The sequence below is a fragment of the Miniopterus schreibersii genome, assembly GCF_964146895.1.
Source record: "Miniopterus schreibersii genome assembly, chromosome: 5".
In the NCBI taxonomy this organism is placed as follows: Eukaryota; Metazoa; Chordata; class Mammalia; order Chiroptera; family Miniopteridae; genus Miniopterus; species Miniopterus schreibersii.
In genome coordinates, this window is record NC_138106.1 from 40,260,191 (window position 1) to 40,275,255 (window position 15,065).

At 37.2% G+C, this 15,065-nt stretch overlaps 1 protein-coding gene across 1 annotated transcript in view; it reads right to left on the reverse strand.

The window, feature by feature from the left end:
- P3H2 (prolyl 3-hydroxylase 2) overlaps positions 1-15,065 on the reverse strand; it is a 143,128-nt gene that overhangs the window by 35,255 nt on the left and 92,808 nt on the right. The gene's annotated exons all lie outside the window — the stretch shown is intronic.

Here is a 15,065-nt window from a genome sequence, read left to right on the forward strand (position 1 = left end):
CCATATAAGACTCAACTGAGTATGCTTTTAACAGTCTGACCACTCAAGTATGAGTAAGATACAGAAAGAAGTAGTAGGTTCCCGAGTCCCCACTTGCTGCCATCTTATAATATATAAAGAATCTTAACCCTCACCACAGAAAACATAAACGGCCTATTTCAAGACCTGACATCCTTAACGTTGTCTAATAATTGTAAAATGTTCCCCTTTCCCCTTTAATTTACATATTCTTACCTACAGGCCTTCTTTCCATTAAATCTTGTCTGAAATCAGCTTTTCCTGCCACTTTGACCTTTGTTCTCAATTCTGTGCTCCCAGAATTAGTTTGGCTGTCAAAATCACTAACTTTACACCTGGTTTCTTTCTTAATTTAAATTTTCTCAATTTCTCACATACCAACACAAATAAATAAGAATTTTGTGGACATCTACATAGTAACACATATTTAGGTAAGGAGGAAAAACAATAGGTTGTAAATTGGGTGTGTTTCTACACTTACTAATGAAGTGAACCTGGGAAATGTCATCTAAACATTTGTGCCTCAGTTCTTTAAGAAAAATGCCCATAAGACCCCCACACCACCATCTACTACACGCAATTTGGGAAGAAATTAATTGTGTAACATATATGAATGTGCTTCAGAAATCACTAAAAACCTAATAAAATAAACAACAGCATACAACTTATAAACAATCTATCTGTGTCAAGGATGTAAATATGCTCTCCTGAATGATGGGTGTAGTCTATAACTCCCATAGATACATGTTTATAAAGGTTCTTAAGGTTCTTGTGGTTGGTGAAAACTGCCTTAAGGTTCTTGTGGTTGGTGAAAACTGCCTCCGGTTAAGAGTAAACTAAGTTGTGAACAAAAGAGATTAGCACTGACCTACTCTGGTTCTAGAGCACCAGCCACTACAGTTGATGGAACATAAATCAATATTTATGTTTTTCACTTTCCTACCTTCATGTTTGGCTCAGGCTGTTCCCTTAACCTAAAGATCTTTTGTCCTTGGGCCTTTTCTTATTAAAATCTAACATATCCTATAAAGCCCAACTTCAATTCTGTCTTCTCTAAGAGACCCTTTCTTTCCCCACCCTGTAGCTATAGCTAAGCACTGCAATATCATCCCTTTTCCTCTATGGCACTTATATGCAGCCATACATTGTATCTACCTGAGTATGTGTGTTTCTCTTAGCAGAGTTCTCTGAGGAGAGGGACCATATGACTTATTTATCTTTCTGTTTCCCACCCACTTTACATATAGATGGTGTCTATGATATATCTAAGTAAAGAGAAAAGAAACTTCCAGCAAGGAAATATTTTACACACAAATCAAAAGGCATATGAGTATATTACATGGGAGTGTGATTCATAAGCTACAATGTACCTAAAGGAAATAAGTTGAATAATATCTCAGAAGTCACTGTTCCCACCGAGGGCTTCTAATACTGATTACCATCGATGAATGCAATCCAGTAGCTCTTGAACACTGTCAGACAGTGTTCATATACTGGTATGTGACCACATTGGTTTTTTGCTTCTTTGGTACTTTTATATAACCCGGTGTTGAACATAATACCATCATCCCTAATGTAAGTATAAAAAGATTCCATGACTTAAAGTTAAACCGTAAAACTTATTCATGAACTGGCCAAGGCTTTTAAATTATTGTGAACCAGTTCAGGAAACTAGAATTGGCTGCCAGAGTCTATAAAACAGGCCATTATTTTAACTGGAAGCTTATATCTTTGTACTCTATTTTAGAAATTAGATACACACATCGAAGTGGTAGGAAATGTCCAGGTGAACATGTGTATGCTACACATAATGTCATATTATTGGCTGGAGATTATTACAAGGCCTTGTAAGTACTAGGTTTCAGCTAAGAAAGGATCTACCCACTATTCCATTAAAACAGACAGAAAGCAAACTGCACGAATGGCTCCAAACTGGATTTCCTTTAAGACCAAAATAAGACAAACCATAGGAGAGGATAGCTCTAATGTGAAGGTAACTCTATTCATTAGAAAACTAAGTTGCAAAATAAAGAACAGCCGAGGAAAGGAAAATGGTATCACTTTTAAGGGAGTCCACTCTCCCCCTGAGATATGAGAGACAGGGGTAAGAAATGCCTTGGAGAAGCACTGGCTCATTTCACCCCAGGCTACAAAGAATGAAGCAAACATCTTCTCCTGCCAGCCCAGAAGCAGGACTGTACGTGGCAGTCATGCTGCATGGAAAAGAAATGAACACCAATTAAATCAACACCCTGCTGGCATTCAGAAGCTACTCTGTCCACTGCTGAGTGAATGAACTCTTCTGAGACACAAAGGATTTTCCAGGGCTCATAATAAAGGAGCACAGCAAAAGTACACATTGACTACTTAAAACCCTCAGTAGCTATCCATTGATCACAAAAGAGATTCCAGAAACTGTGTACCATGACATTCAAGAACCTCCAGGATTTGGCCCTCACCTTATCTTTCTAGCATAACTTCCTCCTGTCATTATGCAAATTGTTCCCAAAAAAGTTCTAGAAGAACTTCCAGAAGTTTTCTAATATACCATCCTCCTATTCAAGAAAACACACATAGGCTCAGTACTCTAGTCACACCCAAATTCTTTATTTAACGCATTCACTTATTCAGCAAATACTTATTTTGCACAGAATGTGTGCCAGCCACTGTGACAGTCAGTGAGAATACCTACATGACCAAAGTGGACAAAGACCCCGCTTCCCAGGTGTTTACCGTCTCATCTGAGGAGACGAGTCTCAGGTAAACAAATCATTAATAAAAATTATTTCAGATTGTGCTAAGTGCTACAAAGAAATCACGAACAAACAATACTGTAAGAGCCTGCTGGGGTTGGAATGAAAGCAGGACTCATTTAGATAAATCAATCAGGGAAGGTCTCTCTGCAAAGGAATTTTGAGATGAGACCTACATTTTTGAGAAGTCAGTCATGAGCAAAACAGGAGGAACAGTGTTCCAGGCAAAAGAATGTCAAGTGAAATAAATGGACCTGAAGTGGAAAAAGTCTTGACATTTTTAAAAAGCAGAGCAGAGACTAAAGAGAGAGATTTGAGGAGCTGAAGGAGGGCAGGTCACTTGTAGGCTATGGTACAGAGTCTGAATGCTATTCTAAGTGAAGGAGAAAACTATGAAAGAATTCTGAACATTATCCGGCATGCATTTTTAAATAATAAATCAGTCTGCTATATGGAGAACAGATCTTTGGAAGCAGGCAGGCGAACACTGCAGTAATCCAGGTCGCAGCTGTCTTTACTGTGCAGAATGAAAATATAACAGAATAGGTCAGCCCCTGTTCTTTTTTCCTGCCTCTTTTCCATTCCTTTCTCTTCCTTTCCATTTTGTCCATCCTTTCTGTAGCAATGTTTCTCTATTCAGAAGACAAACACATAGCACAAATGAAAACAATCATAAAATTTCCAAGCATATCTTAGGGAAAATATACAAGCTCCCTCTCTTCTGAATTAGAAGGAATATGAAGCTCAAATATTTTGAATAAGAAATTTAAAACAGCTTGTACGACACGTGCAAGGAAGGAAAAAGACATCCTAAAGCACATGAAAACATGTAAAGAACACTGTGTACTTCTGAAATAGAATATGTATGGTCACTTTCTATCTTCTGAAGTCTTTTTTTATACGATTCAGGGTAAAATGTCAAGCCCGAAGTAATTCCCATTCTTCTACTCAAACATCAACATTTTCAGTCAAGAAAAGCATTCTTTCTCTACTTTCATCACTCTAACTTTTGGAATTCATCCAATATCATACATTACATTTTGATAAAGTGCTATAATTTCTGCCTTAGCTCTTTACTTAAATTTCACAATATGGCAACTTTAGAAAATTTTTAACCCCATATGAGGTTTCTTACCAACTGACAACTATGTAAGTAGACACTGAAGACATTGTTTCTAAGTTCTTAAATTCTACTTAGCAGCATAAGCACAATGACTGAAGAGAAAGAAAGTCACCAGATTACAGCATGTACATTATGCTAAACACTAAAAATTTATGGGCTAAAAACTTTAGTCTTCCTTTTGTGGATCAGTAAGGTTTTTTTCCTTAATAATGGTAACACCAGACATTTTTGTAGATAGTTTTGCACATGCTAATGTCTCCAAATTTACTTTAAATTTTTGCCAGCCCAAAGTTAATTTCATTCACAAAACCAAATAAATTAATTAATTTAATTAAAATTAAATTAAACAACATATTCAAAGAATACTCTAAAAATAAAGACTCGTCAAATTTTGAAACAAATTTTGGAATCAGTTTGAACTACTAAACTACGTTCTATAAATTATAGTGTTTCAAGTGTAAACACCAGGCTGGTTAATCAGAATTCAATGTTATTTTAGGAAATTCCTAAACATTTCCATATAATGGAGTCAAATTTGTAGAAGGTCAAAAAATAGTATGAGAAGACAAAGAAAGACATTTTGTAATGATAAAGGGATCAATCCAACAAGAGGATATAACCCTGGTAAACACTTACACACCCAACACAGGAGAACCTAAATATATAAAGCAAATGCTGATGGACATAAAGGAAGAGATCAACAGTAAGACAGTCATAGTAGAGGCCTTTACCACTCCACTATAATCAATGGATAGATCTTCCAGACAGAACATCAACCAGGAAACAGTGGCCTTAAATGACAAATTAGACCAGATGGATTTAATTGATATTTTTAGAGCATTTCACCCCAAAGCAGCAGAATATACACTCTTTTCAAGTGAACATGGAAGCAGCATTATTTACAATAGACAAGATATGGAAGCAACCTAAGTGCCCATGAATGGACGGCTGGATAAAGAAAGAGTAGTACATATATACCATAGAATATTACTCAGTCATAAAGAAGAATGAAATCTTACCATTTGTGACAACATGGATCGACCTAGAGAGTATTATGCTAAGTGAAATGAGTCAGGCAGAGAAAAACAAATACCATATGATTTCATTTATATGTGGAATCTAAAGAATAAAATAAACAAACAAACAAAACAGAAACAGACTCAGATACAGAGAACAAACTGATGGTTGCCAGATGGGAAGGGAGGTGTTGGTGGACCGGATGAAAAAGGTGAAGGAATTCAGAAGTACAAATTGGTAGTTACAAAATAGTCACAGGATGTAAAATACAGCACAGGGAATATAGTCAATAATATTGTAATAACTATGTACGGTGTCAGGTAGATACTTGACTCATTGGGGGATCACTTCATAAATTATATATATGTCTAACCACTATGCTGTACATCTGAAACTAACATAAAACAATATTGAATGCCACCTATAATTGAAAAAGAAAAAATTAGCTGTATGAAAAACAACTTTGCATTCTTATTTCACAATTTCTGGCGATGATACTATCCTTTAAGCTGTTGGTATAACTTGCAAAAAGACCCATGTATTGAATTATTTTAATAATTCAGTTATGCAAAATAACGGTTTCTCTCAACAATTTGTATAATTAATTTACCAGACATAGAGGACTACACAATATGTTGTGTTTTCCTTTTTGCCTTGACTACTAGAAAGCTCAGAACTAAGCTGTATTTTATTGAAGCTGGTATAAGTCCCCTTTTCTAGTTGTTTGTTTGTGTTTTTTTGCTTGTTTGTTTCCATTTCAAAAATCTAATTATACAAATAATTATTTTAGAAAGGTAACTCAAAGTCCTTTTGGACACAGAAAATATATTACGTATTCAAAAAATAAGCCCCTGTGGTAAGGAAAACTTCTAGTAATTAAATTCTTTCCTATATTTCAATGTAGAAAGTTTCGAAGTTTCTAGCTTTAAAAAACACATATTATTTTACAAGTTAGGTGCTCATGCAAATGCAGAAAGTAAACTCATCTTTGCATTTATGGAACGCTGGTCTGAAATGTAGTCATGGTTATAAGTAAATATTTATAGTTTTCAAACGCTATTTGGTAAGGATTAGATGGGAAATGGCATTTCTAAAGAGTAACATTTTCTCTGTGGAATAAGTTGGAAAGGAAGAATATGTCTTTTTAAAGCACTTTCTTATGCCAAACTGCTCATAGCCTTTTCTTCAGTTACTTAAGGTCCTAAGCCTGATGAATATCTTCCCAATCTTTCTAAATACTCCAGTGAAGCTTTAATCTGATGTTTACAACTTGATGTTAAACTGATGGTGAATAGCCACTGTCCAATGAGGATACCCTTATAAGCACAGCAGAAAAACAGGTTCTACCCGCCGAACTTGCTAGCAGGTTTCTTATCTAAATAAAAGCCAACTTTCAGGGCAAGGAAAACACTGAAGTCAAGAGGCAGAACTTTTAATCATGATATTTCAGGTTAGAGACTATTAAAAACAAAATGTCCCTGAAGTTTAAAAAAAAAAAAAAGAACAAACCTCAATGTATCAGCCAAAAAATAAGTGTGTGCTTAATTGGATAAAATCCCTCAAGCCATCTGTGTATTGTCTAATTTCCTAACAAGAGAACAGCCAAGACTTGAATGCCTGCTGGGTAAGGAGGAGAGAATACTATCTTTGGGATGGAATGTGGGCAAGTTCTATCTGCCAGGGATCAAATGAAATTAGTGTGTAGGTTTTGTTGGTATGTCTCTATTGTTTTTCGTTCTAAACATTAGGACAGAGTAAGATGAAAGAACTGGGCCAGCTTCTTAACCTCTGCGGTGTTGTCCAGAAGTCTCCCTTGGGGTGTCAGAGGATGACTAATGGTTACCAAAAAGAAGGTTTGTGCCAAGACCTGTCTGACATTTGCTTCCTGCTACTGTTTTTGGAACCACAGCTATAAACCTCTTCAAAAATGTCTTTGGAAGGTAGATGTCACTCAATTCGCACTCCAGTTTTGCCAATGTCCCATGACTACTGCAGTAATCACCACTTTTAACGCGTTAAAAAATCTCACTCGTGTCTGAGTTTGGAAAATAAATAAACAGAAAACCAATGTCCCACTTTGTGAGCTCAGAACTGTACTCCTTTCCTTTGGGACCCTCACATTGGTGACCATGATCTTGTACATGAGGTTAGTAAGAACTTACCCTTGTATATTGTTGTATAGTTTGCAAAGCACTTTACAATACTACAAACAAAAAAAATGGTCATTTATTGAGTGTCTACTCAATTCCTACTGTAAAATTTTTCAAAAAGCTGGAAAATAAACTCCTACATCACCTTGGGCCTGGGTGATCATTACATACAAGGGCAAATGATAATACACACAATGAGCAATTGCACCATGTAGAAGCTAGTGCTGGGACAGACTGAGCTGCCCCTGAAGAACTTCATGATACAAAAACAAATTTTGTTGTTCTGCCTGGTTTTCATTATGATAAATGGAGATGAATGTTGTCTTTCCCTAGCGACCCATTAAAAAAGTTCTAACTGGACATCACTTCTCTAGAGCCAACAGCCAGCTCCCTAATTGCTCACTACCAGAATTATCTCTGCAGCCATCAGCAGCCAGACATTTCCCCCCACACTACAAAGTTGCAAACACTTGAATATATTTGTCAAATATGATTGCAAACTGGCAATTTACTGTGGATTTGAGTCTTCTGCTTCTAAGACAATCTTTAAAAATCAGTGAAATAGCTTAATATAGACATAGCACTGATTTTTCTGCTCTTGAGAATATAACAATTTTAAAACTTTTCTATGTGTCTGCAACATTGTTTTGTGAAATAAAGTGACAGGCATAAACTGCTGGTCACAGGCAAGAAGGAGTGGGAAGCCAGCGGAGCGAGAATCAAAATGCAGGTTTGTCTCCTGTCTCTCTCATGAGCACCCGTCTTTCCTGCGTTTGCAGATGGAGGCATGTGGGTCAGGGAAAAGAAGAAACAAATTGGGTCTTGCCTTGTTCAAAACAGTGCTAGGCTAGTGTCATTACTATTTCTAATGCCTCCCTTCCATTTTGGTCTCCCATTTCGTGTTTATGAAACAAATTTAATGTTCCACCAAATCACTACACTGTGAGGAATAGAAGAACAGCAAATGAACAAATCCAAAGCTTTTCCACTTGGACCTTTTTGGTGTAAACAGGCCATGTTCCCCTGTGAAATACAAATTCTCTCCTGCACTTAAAAAGCTGGGGAGATTACTTCAAAAAGTATTTCCAAACATTCACTCCAGCTCATGTAAAGGAATGCACCGTGGCTGCAAGCAAAGGAGGATTTCACTCTAAAGACCCCTTTTGCAGGGGACCTTAAGAAGACACTAAGGTCCCTCCGGGTATTTAACTCATCAAGCTGACTAATGGGTGCTCTTAACCTGACAGGTCTTATTAAAGAGGTAGTTTTGATGACAACGTTCTTTCAAAGACTCATAAGCTCCTCTGCCTCACATCTGCACTTTTTAAGCATTCAGCCACAGCAATAACCTTCAGAATGTATTGTAAATTAAATATCCCTGCCATACACACAGGTTAAAGATCACCCCAAACGTTTTCTCTGTACCTTAGCCAACAGACTGTACTGTAAAGAAGTTCCTGGCCAGGTGACTTTGTGATGAGATTAAAGCTTGGACAAAACCCACTTACTGAACATATCAGGTAGCATCAGTTCTCGTGTTACTTTTGCTGCACTTGAATTGGTCTAATGAATACTAACTTTCATTAATCATAGGAGACCAGGGCTAGAAATTCTCTTTAAATCATCTAGCATCATTGCTTCATTTACAGATAAAGGAAGGATTTGCATAGAAAATTAGTGGCAAGACAATGCTTACAATCTACATATTTTATTAAAACGTTCACAAACATACATTTGGAATTTTAATCTACTATTTCAAGGTAGAGGTGAGTTTGTGCATATCTGGCCCATGTAACAAGTGTTTGCCGATCACTTCTGCCATAGAAAGAACTCTGATAAATGATCTCTGAGGATATAAAATATTTGCAATATAGTCCTTGCCCTTTCATTAAATACAATCCAGTAGGGCAAGGAGATATACACATTTTATTAATATCAAGAACTAAGGTTCTTCAGAATTAGAGGGCAGAATGAGTGGTTAAGGGGCCACAAGTGCTACAGAAATTGAGAGAAAACTGAAATCACAGTAACCTGTGTGGACCCTGAGGGAAAGGATACCTACTAAGAAGGATTCCTGGTGGCTAACTGGGCTCAAATTTAAAAAAAACAAACAAATGAACAGAAAACAAACAAAAAAACAGAGGTTAGCAGCCATTTCTACACAAGGGCCTGTCACACAAACCTCGCTTCACAGAGAAGCCTGCACTAAACCACCTGCCTCTCTTCTGAAAATGTTTGCCCGCACTCTTTCTGCCATCTGAGCCAGGCGGGTCCTGGAATCCTATTTCAACCAAAAGGACTGAGGCTTTCCCTTCTCCAGTTGAAGCTGAGAAGCCATATGCCCCAGGGACATCTTCACTGACCAATCAGAGCAGCTCCATCCTGACCAATCAGGAGAGTGCCTTTTGGGCCAATCAAACCTTGAGGATTTGGAATCCTCATTTGCATGAAGACAGACCAATCAGAGAAAAGGGTGGGGACTTGTCTATATAAGACAGCTCCCTTGTGGTTCCGGGAGTGCACTTGCCCTTTCCATCGAAGAAGAAAGATTGTGTTTCCCTGGCTGAGCTGAAACACCGAAGACATCCCACTGGAGCAGAATGGAGCACAACAGTGCAGTGCAACGCAGACCAGGGAATAGCAAGGAGCAGAGCAGAGCTGAGCTGTCTAGTTGGAGAGAGGCCTGGCCCTAGGGCTGCCTGGTCCTAGGGCTTCCTCACAGCCGTGCTGTATCACAACTGAACTGTTCCATAGCTGCACTGCTTTCACAGCCGTGCTGTATCACAATTGAGCTGTTTCTGCACTGAATAAACTTTTCTTTTTCACCTCACCCCAAATTAAGGATTCCTGTTGGCACTGAACTGGCACCCACAAACATCGGTAGACACCTGGAAGGTTCAGGGAAGGCTTCCTTGAGAAAGTGGGGCTGAGGCTGGGTCTTGAATAACAGAAAGCATGTGGACATCTCAGATGCAGGAGGCGCGGTGGGGGCATAAGGGAGAAATAGGAATGACTCAGATGTTTTTACAGAATAGTAATTTGACTGACCTGGCTCATTTGGAAGGTCTAGATTGCAGAGTAATGGAAAACAAGGTTGAACAGGACTGGATTATGGACATCTTTAAACACTAAACTGAGGTGTTTTGATTTTTATTCTTGGAAAAAGAGAAACAGATGTATCTACGTGTGCATGTGAGTGTAGTCATGAAAATCTTCACTGCCTCATTCCAAAAAGGATTTCAAAAATAAAAACTACAATATATGAGGTAGCTATGAAAAACTTTTTAAGACCCTTTTTTGAGCAATTTTAGGTTCACAGCAAAATTGAAAGGAAAGAACAGAGATTTCCAATATGCCCCCTGCCCAAAGGCATAACTTCTCCCATAATCAACATCCCCAACCAGAATGGTACATTTGTTACAATTAAGGAACCTACATCTGCGCATCATAATCACTCAAAGTCTATAGATTTTACTCTTGCTAATGAACATTCTGTGGGTGTGGAGAAATGTATAATGACAGATATATATCATTCTAATGTCATACAGAGCATTTTCATGCCCTAAAAATCCTGTTCTCCATCTATTCATCACTTCACACTCCAACCCCTGGTCTTTTTACTCTCTCCATAGTTTTGCCTTTTTCACAATATCATATATTTAGAATTAAATAGTATTGTGCCTTTTCAGATTGTCTTCTTTCACTTAGTATATTCACTTAAGGTTCTTCCATGTCTTTTCCTGGTTTGATGGCTCATTAATTTTTAGCATTAAATGATAGTCCATTGTCTGGATGTACTAGTTTATCCATTCACCTACTGAAGGACATCTTCACCGCTTCCAAGTCTGGCAATTATAAATAAAGCTTCTATAAACATTCACATGCAAGTTATTGTGTGAACATAAGTTTTCAATTCTGGGGTAAATACCAAGGAGTGAGATTGTGAGATGGTAAGGTAAGAGCAGTTTAATTTGTAAGGAACTGCCACACTGTCTTCTGGACAAGCCTCATTATTTTGCATTCCCACCAGCAATGAATGAGTTCTCATTGCTCCATGTCCTTGTCAGCATTTGATGCTATCAGTATTCTGGATTTTGGCCATCCTAATAGGTGTGTAGTGGTATCTCACTGCTTTAATGTGCATTCCTTGATGATATGTGATGTGGAGAATTTTTTTATATGCTTATTTACCAACTGTATATCTTCTTTGGTGAGGTGTCTGTTAAGGTCTTTGGTCCATTTTTTAATTGGGTTGCTGGTTTTCATATTTTTGATGTATAATAATTCTTTGTTTTCTATAATAATTCCTTATCTCAAATGTGTCTTTTGCAAATACTTTTCCCTAGTCTATTGCTTGTCTTCTAATTCTCTTCCACAGAGGTTTTGCTTTGTTTTGTTTTGTTTTAAATACTATGTCCTCACTTCTTTTAGTACATCTTAAAAAGTTATTGGTTTTTCAGTCTTTTCAGCTTTTTACTTGTTGCTAGGATATAATGGCAACACCAACCTTCTTATGTGCAGAACCAGGGACCAGAAGTCTGAAATAATTTTCATTTCTCAGCAGGAAAAAATGGTATGAACTTTGGGTTAACTTCATTAACTTTGATAAAAGAATGGCTTTACTTGTTAAATCACCATCTAAGTGATCCCAAAGTGCAAAGACTGACATGGTCCTCAGACATCACTTGGTATAAAACTCCATCCTCTATTATACTTAGATGGATGAGTAAGAAATAGTTCTCAGGACCATATGGATCCTAACAGAAGTGCAGACCCCCACATCCTGATCTTTCAATTCCAAAGTTAATGATTTTTCTGGTAAACTTCATTGTACTAAGGCCGAGTGGCCAATCTTCCTTATTCAGTATGCAAATGAAGAATAGGCCATTTTGGACAAGTGCATATCAAAAAGTTACACCCAAATATATCTCTTCAAAAGTCATAAAGGAATACTTTTCTCCATGCCACCCAGAATAAGCCAAATTAAAGTTGCAAAGTGGTTGCTAATGAGTATAGAAGAGAATTAAGATTGTGTTCAATTGAAGAGCCTTGTTTGAACTGAACCACAGCCTAGAAAAATCATATCAAATGGACTATAAAATTATATTTAGTGGTTAAAAATCTCAGGGTTTCTGATTTTGACTTTGCATATACTGTGGTTTACATTGGCTTCCTTCTCCTTAAAATGTTATATTGTGGCAGAGTTTAGTAGCTGCACATTTGGTTGGCCTGTACGAAGAAAAGGTTAACACTGTGATCTACATGTGGAGTCCAATATTCCCAATTTATCTGCATAGGAAGCTATAAGCTTTGTATTTCTAAGGACCCTGAGGCTCAGGTTACTCTACTTTGTCTTTCAATTCAATCTGACCAACATTTAATGAAGGTCTTGTGCTAAGTATTGGATGGGTAGGGATCGTGGGGAGAAAACTGAGATAACTCCTACTTTTTAGTAGCTAATCTTGGGGATGGGATGAAAAATCAGACAAATACCTATAATTCAGGATTAAGTAAGGGACCATAAGAGAAGTAAAAACAAATATTATTTAGAAAAGTAAGAAAAAACACTTCTAAATAGGTGGATTTGGGTCTTGAGAGTCTATTATGAATATGGCTTTGTAATGAACACTGAAAAATGGATGGAATTTCAGTAGGCAGAGGTGCCAGGGAGGGCATATTCCAATGGGTAAGACACTGAGAAAAACTGTCTTCCATGTGTGAGGATTAGTTTGTTGGGAACACAAATGTTGACAGTGAAGTTTAAAATAGCTGAGAATACTTTAAAAAAGTAGGTTAGTGCCAAAGTGATGTGGGTTTGAAGCTAAGCAAATATGCTGTCATATTTGGGAGGGCACTTGAAAATTTCAGAGCAATGGAGTGAGTTGAATCTTTTGAAACTCTTCCAGAAACAACTCCATCTCACTGGAAAGGAGTAAATCCAAATTACTAATGGCCTATAGTGACACAGGCAGATTAGATCAATCCCACTGGGCTCCAGGTGCCAATCTACCCTACAACCTCCAATCACGTCTCCACCTGGCCTTGAATCCTGAGCATTATGGAACCAGACCACATTCTTATACTCCAAAAGTACAGTACATCAGACATGCCAATAAAGTGCTAAAACGCCACATTTCCCGTTTCTGGAAGACTCACCTCCTGTCAATCTAAAACCTTGTATATTTTAAAGACTCCATAGCAAGTCCAATTTTCAACCAGAGAAAAATCCCAGCCAAGTCATTAAAATGAACATAGCCTTCCGTCTAGAAGTTGCCACCTCTACTCTTTCTACCCAGAAGAACAGGGGGTCTTATTACAAAATAATATAAGCAGCATTCATCCTTTTCTATTGAAAACACTCCCATGAGGCACTAGAGGAATTCTCACCTGCCTCCACTTGGAGAGGTTCTGTTACACTTTCATTAATTTTTGCCTCATGCCGCATATGAGCAGAGTCTCTATGGGAAAGGTTATATGAATTGGTAATTATTAACCTTTGCTTTCCTGTTTAGGAAGGAGAACTTGGAAACCTATAAGAATAAAAGAGAGATGAGTGGGAACCTAAATCTTACTCTTCCAAATTCCGCTCTAATGGAAAAGAGGCTAAGAGCAAATGCATATTCTCAAAAGGAAGAGAGTATGTATGCACACATCTGAAATTAACAGCAATCTCCTACCACTTATTTTACAAAGAAATTTAACTTACATTATCTCAAATCATCATCACACATAGACTGGATGGGTATAATATCCCAAGTTTACAATGAAAAAAATGAAGCTCAGAGAGACTAGTAATAGTTGCTACTATTGTTGAGCATATAACATGTCAGAGAACTGAAATAAATGTTTTAGACATGTTATCACATGTTATGGGCTAAACTGTATCTCCTAAAATTCATATGCTGAAGTCCTAACTCCCAGTACCTCAGAATATGACTATATTCGAAGATAGGGACTTTTAGAGGTATTTAAGTTGAAATGAGGCCTTTAGGGTAGGCCCTAATTGTCTGATGTTTTTATAAAAAATAGAGATTAAGACACAGAGAGACACACCAGGGACTCTGGCACACAGAGGAAAAGACCAGGTGAGGACACAGTGAGAAGGTGACCATCTGCAAGCCAAGAGATAGGCCTCAGAAGAAACCAATTCTACAACACCTTGATCTTGAACTTCAGGCCTTCAGAACTATGATAAAAACAAATCTGTTGTTTAAGCCACCTGTTGGCAGTACTTTGTTATGGCAGGCTTAGCAAACTAACATACCATATTTTTAAAAATGAAAATAACAGTGAAGTAGGAATCAATAAATTCATTTGCAATAAAGAAAACTAAAAACCGTAAGTAATTGAATCTGACTTTGAACCCAATGATGTCATACACCAGAACTTACACCTAATCTCTCAGCTATATTCTCTCAAGTAATAAACTGATCAACATCAATGCTAGCAACCAAATTAGAACATTCTAACTTTTAATTCAGCATTCTTTGTACAAAAGTATCATGCAATTACCTTGGTAGACCCATTTAACTTTAAAACAGAATGGGAAACAGGGTTAAGAAAAAACAGAGTTCCAAAAGAAAATCAAAGTATCTGGTTTCCTTTACAATTTCTTAGGATAAGACTAAAAAATTCAAGGCAAACGAATAGTCTCTTCTGGCATTCTGGAGTGGTAAATATGGTACAGAAACCTCCCATTATGGTATATTCTAAAAATGAGTTTGATGAAGACTTTTCCTCTAAGCATCTCCTTTCATTTTATTGTAAATAAAAAGTTTTCCCAGTGCAGAAGGCTCCCAAGGGACAATGCTTTCCTGGTATTATTTTAATTAGTGGTAAAATTCCTGAAAAATGCTGAAAACACCTAGTACCATAGAGTCAGACTGGGAAATAGAGAAGTCCTGCCTGGGAAATGTCATCTTAATTTTGTAAAGAATAATTTCTAAAACTCACATAAACTGTGATCTGATCAAATTAAAAGTGAAGTTTCTAACAGGTGGACTA